This window comes from Colossoma macropomum, unplaced genomic scaffold, assembly GCF_904425465.1.
Source record: "Colossoma macropomum unplaced genomic scaffold, Colossoma_macropomum, whole genome shotgun sequence".
Lineage (NCBI taxonomy): Eukaryota > Metazoa > Chordata > Actinopteri > Characiformes > Serrasalmidae > Colossoma > Colossoma macropomum.
In genome coordinates, this window is record NW_023494798.1 from 7,966,134 (window position 1) to 7,979,871 (window position 13,738).

The following is a 13,738-nucleotide window of genomic DNA, read 5'->3' on the forward strand; positions in this document are numbered from 1 at the left end:
TCACTTAAGCTTAATCTTAAAAAGATGACTGCAGAACTCTAGAGGGCGCATGTGAGTGAGTCGTCAATGAAGGAAATTAAGCTAAATGGCTAAAGGCTACTAGAAATGAACTATTTACTGACTTAGATTTTAGACTGAAATGTTTCATTAAAACACAAAAAATGTTAATTGTAGTTTGTTTCAGTAATGATAATTCTTAATGTTACACATCGATCTTTTAGACTTTATTTCCAAATAACAAGAAGTAACTGCTTAGCATGTGGCCATAAGTTACAGGGATGTAGTCTTACTTCGGCAGTGACAGGAAATGGACTTACAGCATTTTTTACTTTTGTGTTTTTAATAATTGATTTATTTGATTTGGATGCAGTGTGAACAACCTGAGAGAAGTTTCTGAGATGTAAAACTGTTTGGGTTGACTTCTAGTGTTTGTTGGCAATGTTAGCCTTGTAGTTCCAGCTCTACACTCCAGCTTTTCACAAGGGTATAAGACAGGGGTCAGCAACCCAAATGTTAAGAAGAGCGATTTTGTCCTTTCAACAAAAATCAGTCCACCTTGGGAGCCACAACATTTTTTTGTCCATTTATTGAAGTAACATTTCACCATCTTTGCAGTAGATCTGTCTCAGTGTGTGTTAATGTACTAGTATAGGCTAAAAAATGTAAGTGATCCAGACATAATTTGCTCTGCTTTAAGCTTTAGCTCAGCTACAGCTACTTTTCTCACATCTCTGGTGGGATACTTTTCCGCAAGAGTCTTGAAAGATGTCTCTCAACTCTAGACTTTTTACGAAGCTGAAGTCAGTTTCTCATTCTCCAGCTTCTTGTTCAAATTTTTACGTTCCACCTTAAATGGTGCCTGAAGCAGCAGAATGTAACTGCTGCACCGTTTAAGGTGGAAAGGGAAATTTCGAATGAGAAGCTGGTGAACGTGAAGCTGACTTCAGCCTTGCGACTTTTTAGTGTTTGACAGTTTCTCGTTGCAGATTAAACGTATCAGGAAACCAGCTGGAGTGACTTTTCATTAGCTACTGGGTAGGCGAGACTGTTACCTGCATTGCTATGCAGGTTAAAGAGTGAATTAGTAGATTAACTCCAGCATTTAAGACTATTTATTGTTGAAACTGTGTTGGACGATCAGCAGATCTTTATTTTACTGCAAAGGAGGATTATTTTATTTTCACCTAAAGTCTAATTCTGCTGTGGATCCGCAACAGGACAGTAAAAGAGCCACATGTTGCCGACCCCTAGAATAAACTAATTGACTTCGTCAACTAGCCTAATAGTTATAGCCCTACATACGAAATATTCATGCTTGAGTTGCACAGTGGCCAAAAGGTATGGAAGTTCCATCACTCCAATACTGAATTTATGCCATTATCTCAGCATAAGCTAATCATCACATATGAGTCCTGCTAACTGAGAAACTGTAACCTGGAGCGTTCATCATGCAAGCTGTTCGCATTCACTTTGGGGATTCTCCTCATTAACAAATTGCCATATAAACGTGTCAGGCAAAAATACATAAATGCCAAAGGAGTGTTATTAAAGACAAAAGGGCCGAACGCAGCCGTGAGAAATTGATCCCGGTGTTAGGCCGGTCTCGGCAGCTCAGCCGCATTCTGCGGGCAGCCGGCGCAGTGTTCTCTTGCTGGGGTGAACAGGGCTATAAATCTTATTTATGCAGCACTTTCTCATGCCTTCATCTCAAGGTGCCGCACAACACATACATCTCACGGCCCCCGCCCAGGACTAATTTAATTAATTACACGGAGCCACAAAGTGACCTTTGAAACTCGGACGCTTAAAAATTACCTGGAACAAATTGAGCATCAGTTCAGTAAAAAATAAAAGGAGGAGGAGAAGGGTGGGAGAAGAGGGGAAGAAAGAGAGCAGAAAATGTAATGCTGAGGTGAGTGGGGACCAGGGGATGTGCCGAGACTCTTTGAGGCACAGGTGCTCAAATTCTGGGGTATTATAAAGTTTCTAGAGAATTTATTTTGAAACTCTTCCTCCAGCTTCTATACTGAAGTACTAAAGTACATATAGCACTGTGCAAATGCCCAGAAAATCACAATCTATTAAATATTTGAATTTATTTTAATGTTAAAGTCTTTTTTTTTAAAAAAAAAGTTGAGTTGACTTAGGTCAAAAATACATGTCCACAAATATTATACTTGTTTTATATTGAAGCTAAAATTAACTAATGAATATGACCTCAAAATTTACATCCAAATTGGGCGAATGAAAGCTATTGTCATATATATATATTGGCCCCATCTTCACAGGCTTAAAAAACAATAACTGGACACTTGACTACTCAACTGTTCCATGGCCAGATGTGTGTTATTATTATTATATATCATTATTCCACATATTAATGATTTAGTGTTGATTTCAAGTGTGGCATTTGCAATTGTTGTTGCTGTTAATGCTCAATAAGAAGTCCAAAAAACTGTCAGTGCTAATGAAATGTATAGTTCTATAACAACTCATGGGCAAATGAAACAAAGATCATCATATACCAGAATGATGTAACAAAAAGAGCATAAGAAGGGAAGGAACTGCTTATGATCCAAAGCACATCATCTGTCAAGCATGGTGGAGGTAGTGTTATGACATAGTGAAGGCTGCCAGTATACCTGGTTCCCTTGAATTTACTGTTGATTTTGACTAAATTCATTAATTGAATTTAAAGTGACTGCTGACAGAAGCAGCAGGATGCATTCTAAAGTGTAGGGTTATATTTACAGATCAGATTCTACCACATGCTTCAAAGTATCAGCTTCACAGTGTAGACAGACAATGACTTGATGCAAGACATTTTGGACAGTTTAAGAGTCATTGAGAGGTCACTGTAATTATTTAATAAAGTAAGTAAACAGAGTTAACACTGACGTGGTGGTGGTGTGTTAGTATGTGCTGTGCTGGTCTGAGTGGATCAGACACAGCAGTGCTGCTGGAGTTTTTAAACACCTCAGTGTCACTGCTGTATCTGATCCACTTGTACCAGCACAACACACATTAACACACCACCACCACATCAGTGTTACTGCAGTGCTGAGAATGATCCACCACCCTAACAGTACCTGCTTTGTGAGGGTCCCTGGGGGTCCTGAGCACTGAAGAACAGGGTAAAAGGGAGCTAACAAAGTATGCAGAGAAACAGATGGACTACAGTCTGTAACTGTAGAACTACAAAGTGCACCTATATAGTAAGTGGAGCTGCTAAAATGGACAATGAGTGCAGAAACAATGAGGTGGTCATAATGACATATATATATATATATATATACATTCAAACAAATGAATACTGAACTACTGCTTAGATAAAATGCTTTTCATGGTGTTTTTATATATGTGTAAGGCTTTGCACAATACTCTATATTTTACATACATTTTTTCCTCAAAAATTTTGTAGGTCTACCAAGTTCACCAATTGCTATTTCAATTGTGATGGTCACTTAGATTACACATAGACATGTGCTATGTAGACTAAATTTGACAGGCTTTTTTCTTTGCTTTTCTTGATCGTTCATTCCTCATAAAATCAAAAGTGTACTTTGAATACTTTAGGGGGATATGGTTTTAGGCTACTCCACCCACCTAGAGAAAAATATTCTTACTTCAGTAAAATAGCTTCTCAAGTAGAAACAAAAGCAGCTTCAACTTGAAAAGGGCTAAAAAAGTTTCAGGTCAAAAATCACTTCAAGAAATATTCCCTGCAGTCCCCAAGAGGTTCAGTCAGAACTTCTGAGTGCATCCGCCATCTATCAATGTAGGATCTGACTTTGGTTAAACACTGTATTCTTCTCATTTTGATGGGGAAACTTTGGTTTAAGATAAAAAGCTAAAGATCGAAAGAAAAAAGGAATTAAAAATTATTTATAAATGACTAAAACTGAAGTGAGAAAGGTAGAAAGGGGTCAAATAGTACAAATCCATCAAAATTCTTCTTAAAGAGGAATTAGACTTTTTTAAAAATAAAGTTCTGCATAATTTCATAGCAGAGATGTAAAAGTCATTCAGAGTGGTTTGATGTGAAATAGTTAATTGCAGAAAAGCCAACTCAGTTTCCTCTACAGAGGTGATGATAAAATGGAAGGGTTGCCATGTCTTCAACACCAATATAGCAACTTTATTTGCCATCTTTATTCACTATATAAGTCTTTAAAAGTTTAAAATGTTAATAATGGCAAAATGATGTCAAATCTGTGGACACTAGTTACTCAGAGAACACCCTTTCTGAAAACTATTGTAAAACAATACTACACATCAGGCAGTGTATTCCATATAATAGCTTTCTATGAGGGAGCTTTTAGATTTAATTATGCAGCATATCTTGAAAAATCAGTGAAATTCCCTTTATTGTAAGTGAAACTAGACACTACCCAACTTCCTGGTGGGAGCGTTTAGCACTGAATAATGATACACCATGCATCCAAAAGTTGGTAGACACACACATACATTCCCAGTGTTTCTTCTGAAATCAAGGGTATTAATAGGGGCTCCTTCTTTGCTGCAGTAGCAGCTTCTACTTTTCTGGGAAGGTTTTATACAAGATGTTTGCATTCTGCCACAAGAGCATTAGTGAGGTCAGATACTGATGTTGGATGATTAGTTCTGGATCGTGAACAGCCTCAAGGTATTGGCTGAAGCTGCATCACTCCAGAGAATGCAGTTCCTCTGCTCCACAGCCCAATGGTAGAGGGTATTATACTCCTCTAGTCAACGCTTAGCATCATGCATGGTGATTTTAGGCCAGAAGTCGTCAACCCAAATTTTAAGAAGAGCCATTTTGTCCCATTTCAACAAAAATCAAACCACCTTCACCAACATTACATGTCCATTTTACTGAAGTAACGTTTTACCATATTGGTTGGAAATATGCTTCAGTATGTACTAATGTCCTAATACAGGCTAAAAGACTTATTTTGCTCTGCTTTAAGATTAAGCTCAGTCATAGCTGCTTTTCTCACATCTCTGGCAGGAAACTTTGCTGCAAAAGTAGAATAGTTTCATGTAAAATGTCTCTCAACATTTGACTTTTATGAAGCTGATTTCAGCTTCTCATTCTCCAGCTTCTTGTTAGAATTTTCCCATTCCACCTAAAATAGTGCCTGAGGCACCAGAATGTAGCTAATTATGTAGCTAACTGTTGCACCATTTAAGGTGGAACTAAAAAATTCAAACAAAAGCTAGAGAACAAAAAGCCGACTTCAGGTCTTTTTAGAGATTGACAGTTTCTCATTGCAGATTAAACAGATGAGGAAACCAGATGGAGTGATTATAAATGGAAATAAGTCAATTCGCCTCCAAATGATATATTACATAAATCTTTCTCTGTGCTTTTTTGTTAGCTACTAGCTATGATTGTTATCTGCGTTGCTAGCTATGTGAGCAGCAGTCTGCACGCCAATATTCAGGGTTAAAGATCAGTGAATTAGCAGTTACACATATATACGACATTTAAGAACATTTATTTGTTAAAACTGTTGTATGACAGCAAAGTACAACGGCGTTTTAGGGCCACTGTTAATAAAAATAAAAATAGTGGAGAAGTCATAATATTTGGAGGATAAAGTGGGCTAACTGTAGGGGGCTGCCATAACGTGTTGGGGTCTCGGTTGCTGTACTGGTGCTGGAGTTCCACTCACTCCTGTCTCTTTTTGGATCAATCATTTTGATCATCATTCTCACTGTCTGTGAAACTTCATGCCCTCTTTGAATGGGGAGAGATGTAGTGCCGATAGCCGTGTAGACGACCCTGCCTGAGATTCTCCTTCAACAACACAGACAGACAGTTTCCTCCGAGTCCGTCTGGCTCTTTATTCTAGATAAACACAGTTTCCTGCTCAGCCGTTTCAGCCGGTTCTTATACTAATAACAGGCTGGTGCTGATGTGCAGGAGAGACAGGGAGACTGAGTGTTTCTTTATGGGTGAATCGATATGAAAGTGTAACTCCACCAACTCCTCATTGCCCTTTATTTTAACACGAGGAGGTGCTGCCTTCCCTTTGCAAAGACTTTGGCCACAATATTGCAACCTTTCCTGGTATTAATGGCACTTTAATGTCGTAATTCTATGACTTTTTTCTCGAAATATTACATTTTTTCTCGAAATATTACAACTTTTTTTCTCTAAATAGTATGACTTTTTTTCTCAAAACATTCAGACTTTTTTCTCGAAATATTACGACTTTATTCTCAAAGTCTACTATTTTTATTTTTATTAACAGTGGCCTTAAAATGCCATCATAGCAAAGTGACCCCCACACCTTGGATGAGGCCATGAGGAGGTTGCTGCTCATACAAGTGTTAACAAATTCGAATTCCAGCCTGGCAATCGATAATGAAAGCAACGCTTGCAAACCATGAAGAGTACACAAAACCCATAGCATTGGAATCAGGGCTGGAAGACGGTATGTGATGCACAGCACCCGACTCCAGGCATCACCTGATGAAGTGTATGGTAATGTTTTGTTTTTGGACGGACGTGAAATGAGCCGAGGCCCGAGGTGAGGCCCCCACAGTGAGACAGAGGTATTTAAAGATGATTGACGGCCCAGTCACAGTTTGACTCAAATGGAAAGTGACACGTCTGTTGATTTGTCTGGAGCCTACATATCCGCTACCAACTAGAACGTGCCGCAAGAGAAAGGCAACGGGCTGAAGGAGTGCTGACGAAGAAGGTAGATGTGTGCTTTTGCGAGCAGCTGGAGGAAAGCAAGCAATGAGCAAGTACACAAATTATTATTCAAAGCAGGTCTTAACATCTTCTCTTTCTGTCTGCAATTGTGACTGCAGGAAGACAATCAGAAGCACAAAGCCCATTTGATTTCTTCTATTCTGATCAACCCAGGATCTACAAAAAGGGTGTCTGGCTAAGCCAAACACAATTGATTTGTCAGGCGCTCGGTCAGAAAGCAAAAGATTGAGACGTCCTTGGATTGGTTCAGCTCGGAGATTAAAAATGGAGGAGTCACTGTATAACTAAAGGCTTCTCTTTGAGCTTAATGGAGATTTATGTTTCTGTAGAGTTGAGCTGAGTAGCCCTTGTGAAAGAAAAATGCATTGGAGTGTGTTTTAAAAGTGTGTTTTTTATGAAAAATACACTTTTTAAATGTATTTTTTAAATATTATTTTAAACATTATTTTGGGATGAATTATGACACTTTAAGTGTATTTAAAACACACTGTGATTTTATATATCGCTGTTGTCGGAAAGAAAACCTTGTACCTCCAAAATGAGAACTTTACAGGAGAAGCAAAAAACCTGCTTTACTTATAATGTAAGTCAATGGAACCAGACTTTTTTCCAAGTCATTTTGGGCCGTTTCTGTTAGTCCATTCATCATGAAATTTGAACACAATGTAAAGGACAACAGGTATATAGGTATAGGTGCTTAAGTGAATTTATTTATGTAGTTATGTATATATATATATATATATATATATATATATATATATATATATATATATATTCAGTGTTAATTATAACTGCAAGTAAAGTGCACTTACATGTCATTTTATATTTCAATGTCAATAAACAAATGTAAGTACATTAAACAAGTAAGTGAATGGCTTTTATTTATTTATTTATTTATTTATTTATTTAAATTATTATTATCATTTTATTTATTCATTTACTTTTGCTTTTATCTTCTAAATTTATCTTATTTTGCAATGAAGTCAACTTAAGTAATAGTTAAGATAAATTCTACTACATGAAGTATTTTAAATGTACACTTTTTGGTATAACATAACTCATTTGACTGGTTGTTAGTTTAAGTTATTTAAGAATTTGTTTTGTGTTAATCAGACACATTTTAAAATACTTTAATACACTTAAGGGTGGAAACAGATGGACCACCCTACAGTCTGTAATTGTAAAACTACAAAGTGCACTGTCGTCTCACAGCAAGAAGGCCCTGGGTTCGATACCCGGCCGGGCGACCAGGGTCCTTTCTGTGTAGAGTTTGCATGTTCTCCCCGTGTCTGCGTGGGTTTCCTCCCACAGTCCAAAGACATGTAGTCAGGCCAATTGGACATGCTGAATTGCCCCTAGGTGTGAGTGTGTGTGACTGTGTATGTCTGTCTGTCTGCCCTGTGATGGACTGGCGACCTGTCCAGGGTGTATCCTGCCTTCCGCCCAATGACAGCTGGGATAGGCTCCAGCACCCCACCGCGACCCAGAAGGATAAGCGGTTTAGAAGATGTATGTATGTATAGATGTAAGTAGATGTACTTAATAAAATACATATATGTACCAGCCACTTTGTAAAGTACACCTCCTTACATCTACACTCTTTCTCCATTTTATGAGCTCCACTTCATATATATGGGTACACTTTGTAGTTTTCCAATTGCAGACTGTGGGGTGGTCCATGTGTCCCTTTAAACTGTACACCTTTTACGTTATTCATCAATCGTCAAGTCCTCTACAGGACCACCACACAGCAGGTATTATTTAGGTGGTGGATCTTTCTCAGCACTGCAGTGACACTGACATGGTGGTACTGTGTTAGTGTGTGTTGCGCTGGTGCGAGTGGATCAGACACAGCAGTGCTGCTGGAGTTTTTAAACACCTCGGTGTCACTGCTGGACTGAGAATAGTCCACTAACCAAAAACATCCAAATAAAAGCATCTTGTGGGCAGCGTCCTGTGACCACTGCTGAAGGACTAGAGCATGACCAACACAAAATAGATTAGACTTTACATCTACAAGGTGGACCAACAGGGTAGGTGTGTCTAACAGAGTAGACAGTAAGTGGACACAGTGTTTAAATCCATCAGTGCAACACACGATAACGTGCCACCACCACCACTTCAGTGTCACTGCAGTGCTGAGAATGATCCACCACCCAAGTAATACCTGCTCTGTGAGGGTCCATGGGGGTCCTGACCACTGAAGAACAGGGTAAAAGGGGACTAACAATGTATGCAGAGAAATAGATGGACCACAGTCTGTTACTGTAGAACTACAAAGTGCACCAATTTGGTAAATGGACTTGAAAAAATGGACAAAGAGTGTACAAAGTAGGTGCACTTACTGAAGTGACCGGTCAGTGTACTTCAAGTATACTATTTATTTATTTATTTATTTATTTGGAAGGGAGAAGATGTCTCAGCAAAATGATCAGCTCTGCCTTATTCACCTCTGGACCCTTGGATGTCACCTAGGTCACCTCACCTGCAGTACAATTCCTAATTAATCTGAGGTGCAGCGTCATTGTGTTCTACCTAATTTGACTAACATTTCCATTCAAGCATGAGGACAAGCGAAGACAAACTAGGCCCTGTGATATGCAAAGGTCGTATAGATTAGCTTTCCTTAGCCTGGCCTGGTTGCAGGCGAACGAATGGCTGGCTCAGCAGGCTGCGCTCTAGATAAATGTGACCCCATGGGTCAGGGGCTTTTGCATAAGTCAAGTTTGTTATCCTTCACCTTTTGAGTGGATGAATGTCTTTCCCAGCCATTTTTATCTACAGCTCTTCATCATTACCTCATCACCCTATTCTAATCAACCTTAATGGTGATTGATAGTGTTATTGCTATTGCTAGGCTTTGACATACAGTACTGCCCGCATCCTTAAAACTTTTGCATACACCTTTATAGCACCCTCACATGCTTTCTTGATTGAAAACAGGTACACATCCTCTGCAGCGCACATATCTCTGCACAATATTACTGCACAATTACCATTTATTTGCTGACTTTAACATATTTAATCATTTAATATGGATTTAATAGGCTTATCCCATGGCCATTTGAGGGGTTAACATACAAGTGTCCTTTGCAAAGGCACATTTTACATTTTATGTTGTATTTTTCCAATATGTTTCACTAATTGTGCGCTAAAATTCATAGAAATGTCATATTTAAGAATGTTTGCTGTAGAGGATTTGTTCACTAAAGTTTTAAGAACAATAGTAAAGAATTTCAGTCATTAATTAATAAACACATACAATTAATAGATGAAGTGTTTCATTTCAAATCACATCAAACACCAGTTTTATAATTAGTATTACTATTTTAATGATATACTTTGTTGTATAGTGTCAGAAGTGGACTTAAAGGCAAATCAGTGCTACATTATGACAAATGCCACCTTCATTAGAGAAATACAAATGCAGTTTTGGCTATGTGCATAATATCATCTGTTATTTTCTGTTTATCAAAACTTCCTAACAGCATTTTGAATGAAACTCTTTCATTTCAAATGATTACTGAACATGTTTCCACATACAGCCAACATAAATAAACATAGGTCTATAAGCAAAGTATACCACCGACTCTTGAATGATTGACACTGTTCATGAAAATAAGCAATGTTCTGGAGGAAAACATTCTTGGTTAACACTTTACATTGGCTTGGCCTCTTCAACACACACCACAAGTTTTTAGTTGGGTTCAAATCTGGAAACTGAGAGAGGCCTGTTGCAAAACTTCTGTGTGGATTTTAACGGTCGTTATCTTGCTGAAAGGTCCACTAGAATTTGTTATTCCATTTAATCTTATATTTGTGGTGTAGATATTGTGAACAGAAACATTTTTACTCTGAAATTTTATATTATCTCTTTAGTCAACATGATAAGTTCAGATAGAACAAAATTTAGGACAGTAGTTATTACAGAACAACATGTCTTAAATTTACAATCTTATCCAGACTCCAGATTAGAAAACAGTATTACAGAAGCATCCTAACTACACAAAATTTCAGTATAAGGTGTAAAGTATAAAGTCTTAACTTTAGGACAAACCCAACAGTGTCCTAACTTCTGTTTTAACTTTCCATTTTTATATATATGCAATGGTAACTTTACAGGAGAGGGAAAAAACATTGTTTACTTTTAATGCAGTATTAAAGTATTTTATTCCAAGAGCATTTCTAAGATCAACAAAAATGGAGATGCATGTTTTTCTCTGGACAGTGACGAGTTTCTTTGGACACTGGCCTATGCAAAATTTTTTGGGGTACTAAAAGTCCTTTTTTTTCGATGAGTAGGGTCATGGTATTATATGTATTATACATCAAATATATTTTCTTTAAAATATGAGTGTGTATTTTTTACTGGACTTTACATTACCCAGGCTTGCTGGGGTTTTTGGTCAAAAATCAGCATTTACCTGCTAAATAAATAAATTAATAATACTGTACACTACTATACATGTGATCTGCCAGGTGGTGCCCTTTTGCACAGGCCAAAAACAAACAGCCCCTGCATCCAGATCCTCATGGTACCCATCAAAATCAGCAAAACATCAAATGACAGCCAAGTCCTCATTTTCTGCCACAGCTTTCTGCAGTGTTAGCTGTCGCTCAGTCTCTCCAGCAGAATGGGCTAATGTCAAGTGTATTGTTCTTCCAATCTCTGGCCAACAAACATAAACATACAGTAATTGCCTGCGTGGAGAACAATATATTAAACGCATGCTTGATTTCCAATGAGCCATATCCTGATAGAGGTGGTGGTAATTTGTTTCGCAGTGGTAAAATGATTGCCATATTGGTTCACAGCGTGCAACAGCAGATAAGCCCATTAATTAAAGACTATGACAGCTTTTTTCAGTGTACATGTCTTTAACATGGTAGACAAGTGGCATGCAACATGAGTCATTAAGAGACATATACGACTATACACACATTGTCCATTTTATCAGCTCCACTTACTATATAGGTGCACTTTGTAGTTCTACAGTTACAGACTGTAGTCCATCTGTTTCAGTGGTCAGGACCCCCATGGACCCTCACAGAGCAGGTACTATTTGGGTGGTGGATTATTCTCAGCACTGCAGTAACACTGATGTGGTGGTGGTGTGTTAGTGTGTGTTGCGCTGGTCTGAGTGGATCAGATACAGCAGTGCTGCTGGAGTTTTTAAACACCTCGGTGTCACTGCTGGACTGAGAATAGTCCACCAACCAAAAATATCCAGCCAACAGCGTCCTGTGGGCAGCGTCCTGTGACCACTGATGAAGGACTAGAGGATGACCAACACAAACTGTGCAGCAGCAGATGAGCTATCGTCTCTGACTTTACATCTACAAGGTGGACTGACAAGGTAGGAGTGTCTAATAGAGTGGACAGTGAGTGGACACAGTGTTTAAAAACTCCAGCAGCACAGCTGTGTCTGATCCACTCGTACCAGTGCAACACACACTAACACACCAACACCACGTCAGTGTTACTGCAGTACTGATAATGATCCACCACCCAGGTGGACAAAGTGCACCTATATAGTAAGTGGAGCTGATAAAATGGACAATGAGCGCAGAAACGGGACGGTGGTCATAATTGTATGCCTGATTGGTGTATATGGACCATGTTTTTCTTATACTGAATACAACAAAAAACAGTAGCTGCTGGCTCTGCTTTAGCTGCGTGTTATAGCAACAAAGTTGGTGCAAATGAAATGTTTTTGTATAACATCTCTTAAATAAATTTGTGTGTGTGTGTGTGTGTGTGTGTGTGTGTGTGTGTGTGTTTTGGGGCAAAAGGGAATGCAAGTGGTGGGGGCGGGCGGTGGTAGGCCTGATCATTTGCGGATGAAAACGCTGATGTTTGTGCCGCATGACATCAAAGCAAAATATTATGAAATTTGCTGACTCAGTGGGCCATTAGCATACATTAATATTCACTTTGCAAGTATTTTGCCGGTGGTCCCAATTGAAAATGCAAAGTGAAGCAGAGTGAGCAACAGCTTCTATCCTCAGCTTCTGCTCACGCAGACCTGGTCCCACCTTTTGCCTTCGGTCCAGGGTTACCCTGGGAAAATTCCAGCTGTGAGTCTACAGGCAGTGCTGCATTTGCTCTCATTTTTTTAAAGGAATACTGCACTGTTTTTTCAACCAAATCTCTGCCACATCTCTAGCATGCAAGCAAGTGAAGAGGACAATATTTTTTCTTGTACTTAGAAAAGAAAAGAAAACATGTTCACTTAAAACATGCTTATCACTGCTGTTAGAAGAAAACCTCAAATCTTCATTTTTGTCGTTTTTCAGTTTTTGACAATTTGAAAATGCCTGTTTCTCTTTACACAGTGTGTAAATTTCATGAAGAATGGACCAAAAGAAACGGCCCAAAATGACTTTGTAAGTCTGGTTCCACTGACTTACATTAAAAGTAAAGTAGTTTTTTTTTCCTTTTCCTGTAAAGTTATCATTTTGGAGATACAATGTTTGTTATAATATAAATCAATGGAAAATATCGTCATCTGCCCATTGACTTCTATTATGAGTGTGGTTTAATTGAACAGGTTTTCTGTTCATTCCATGTACATGGAAATGTGTTTAAAATTTGGATATGGTAACCAGAAGCTAAAGCTGCGGCAGATATAAGCAGGGCTGGCCCGTAGTGTTTTTTTTCTAAATGAGCAGTATTTCTAAATGGGCCCAAACACTAATTGTGTAATGTAGTTACTGAGATACAATACAGTCTATCAGAGTGCTTTAATGTGCATTAGTCCTTTATAGAGAAATTTACCAGCTCAGATAGAAACCAAAGGTTGCAATATCTACAGTCCTAGCATAGCCATTATATTCACTATCCAAAATATTCAGTGAGCCTACACGTCTTCTGAGTTTTTATATATAATGTTAAAATGGTGAAATAGTGCTAACTCACAAAACAAAAAAGTTTTTGTTGGGTAAAATCAAGGCTAAAACCTAATTTCAAAACTATTGTAAGGCACTGCATCTATAATCATTTCATATAATAACTTTCTGTGATGTAGC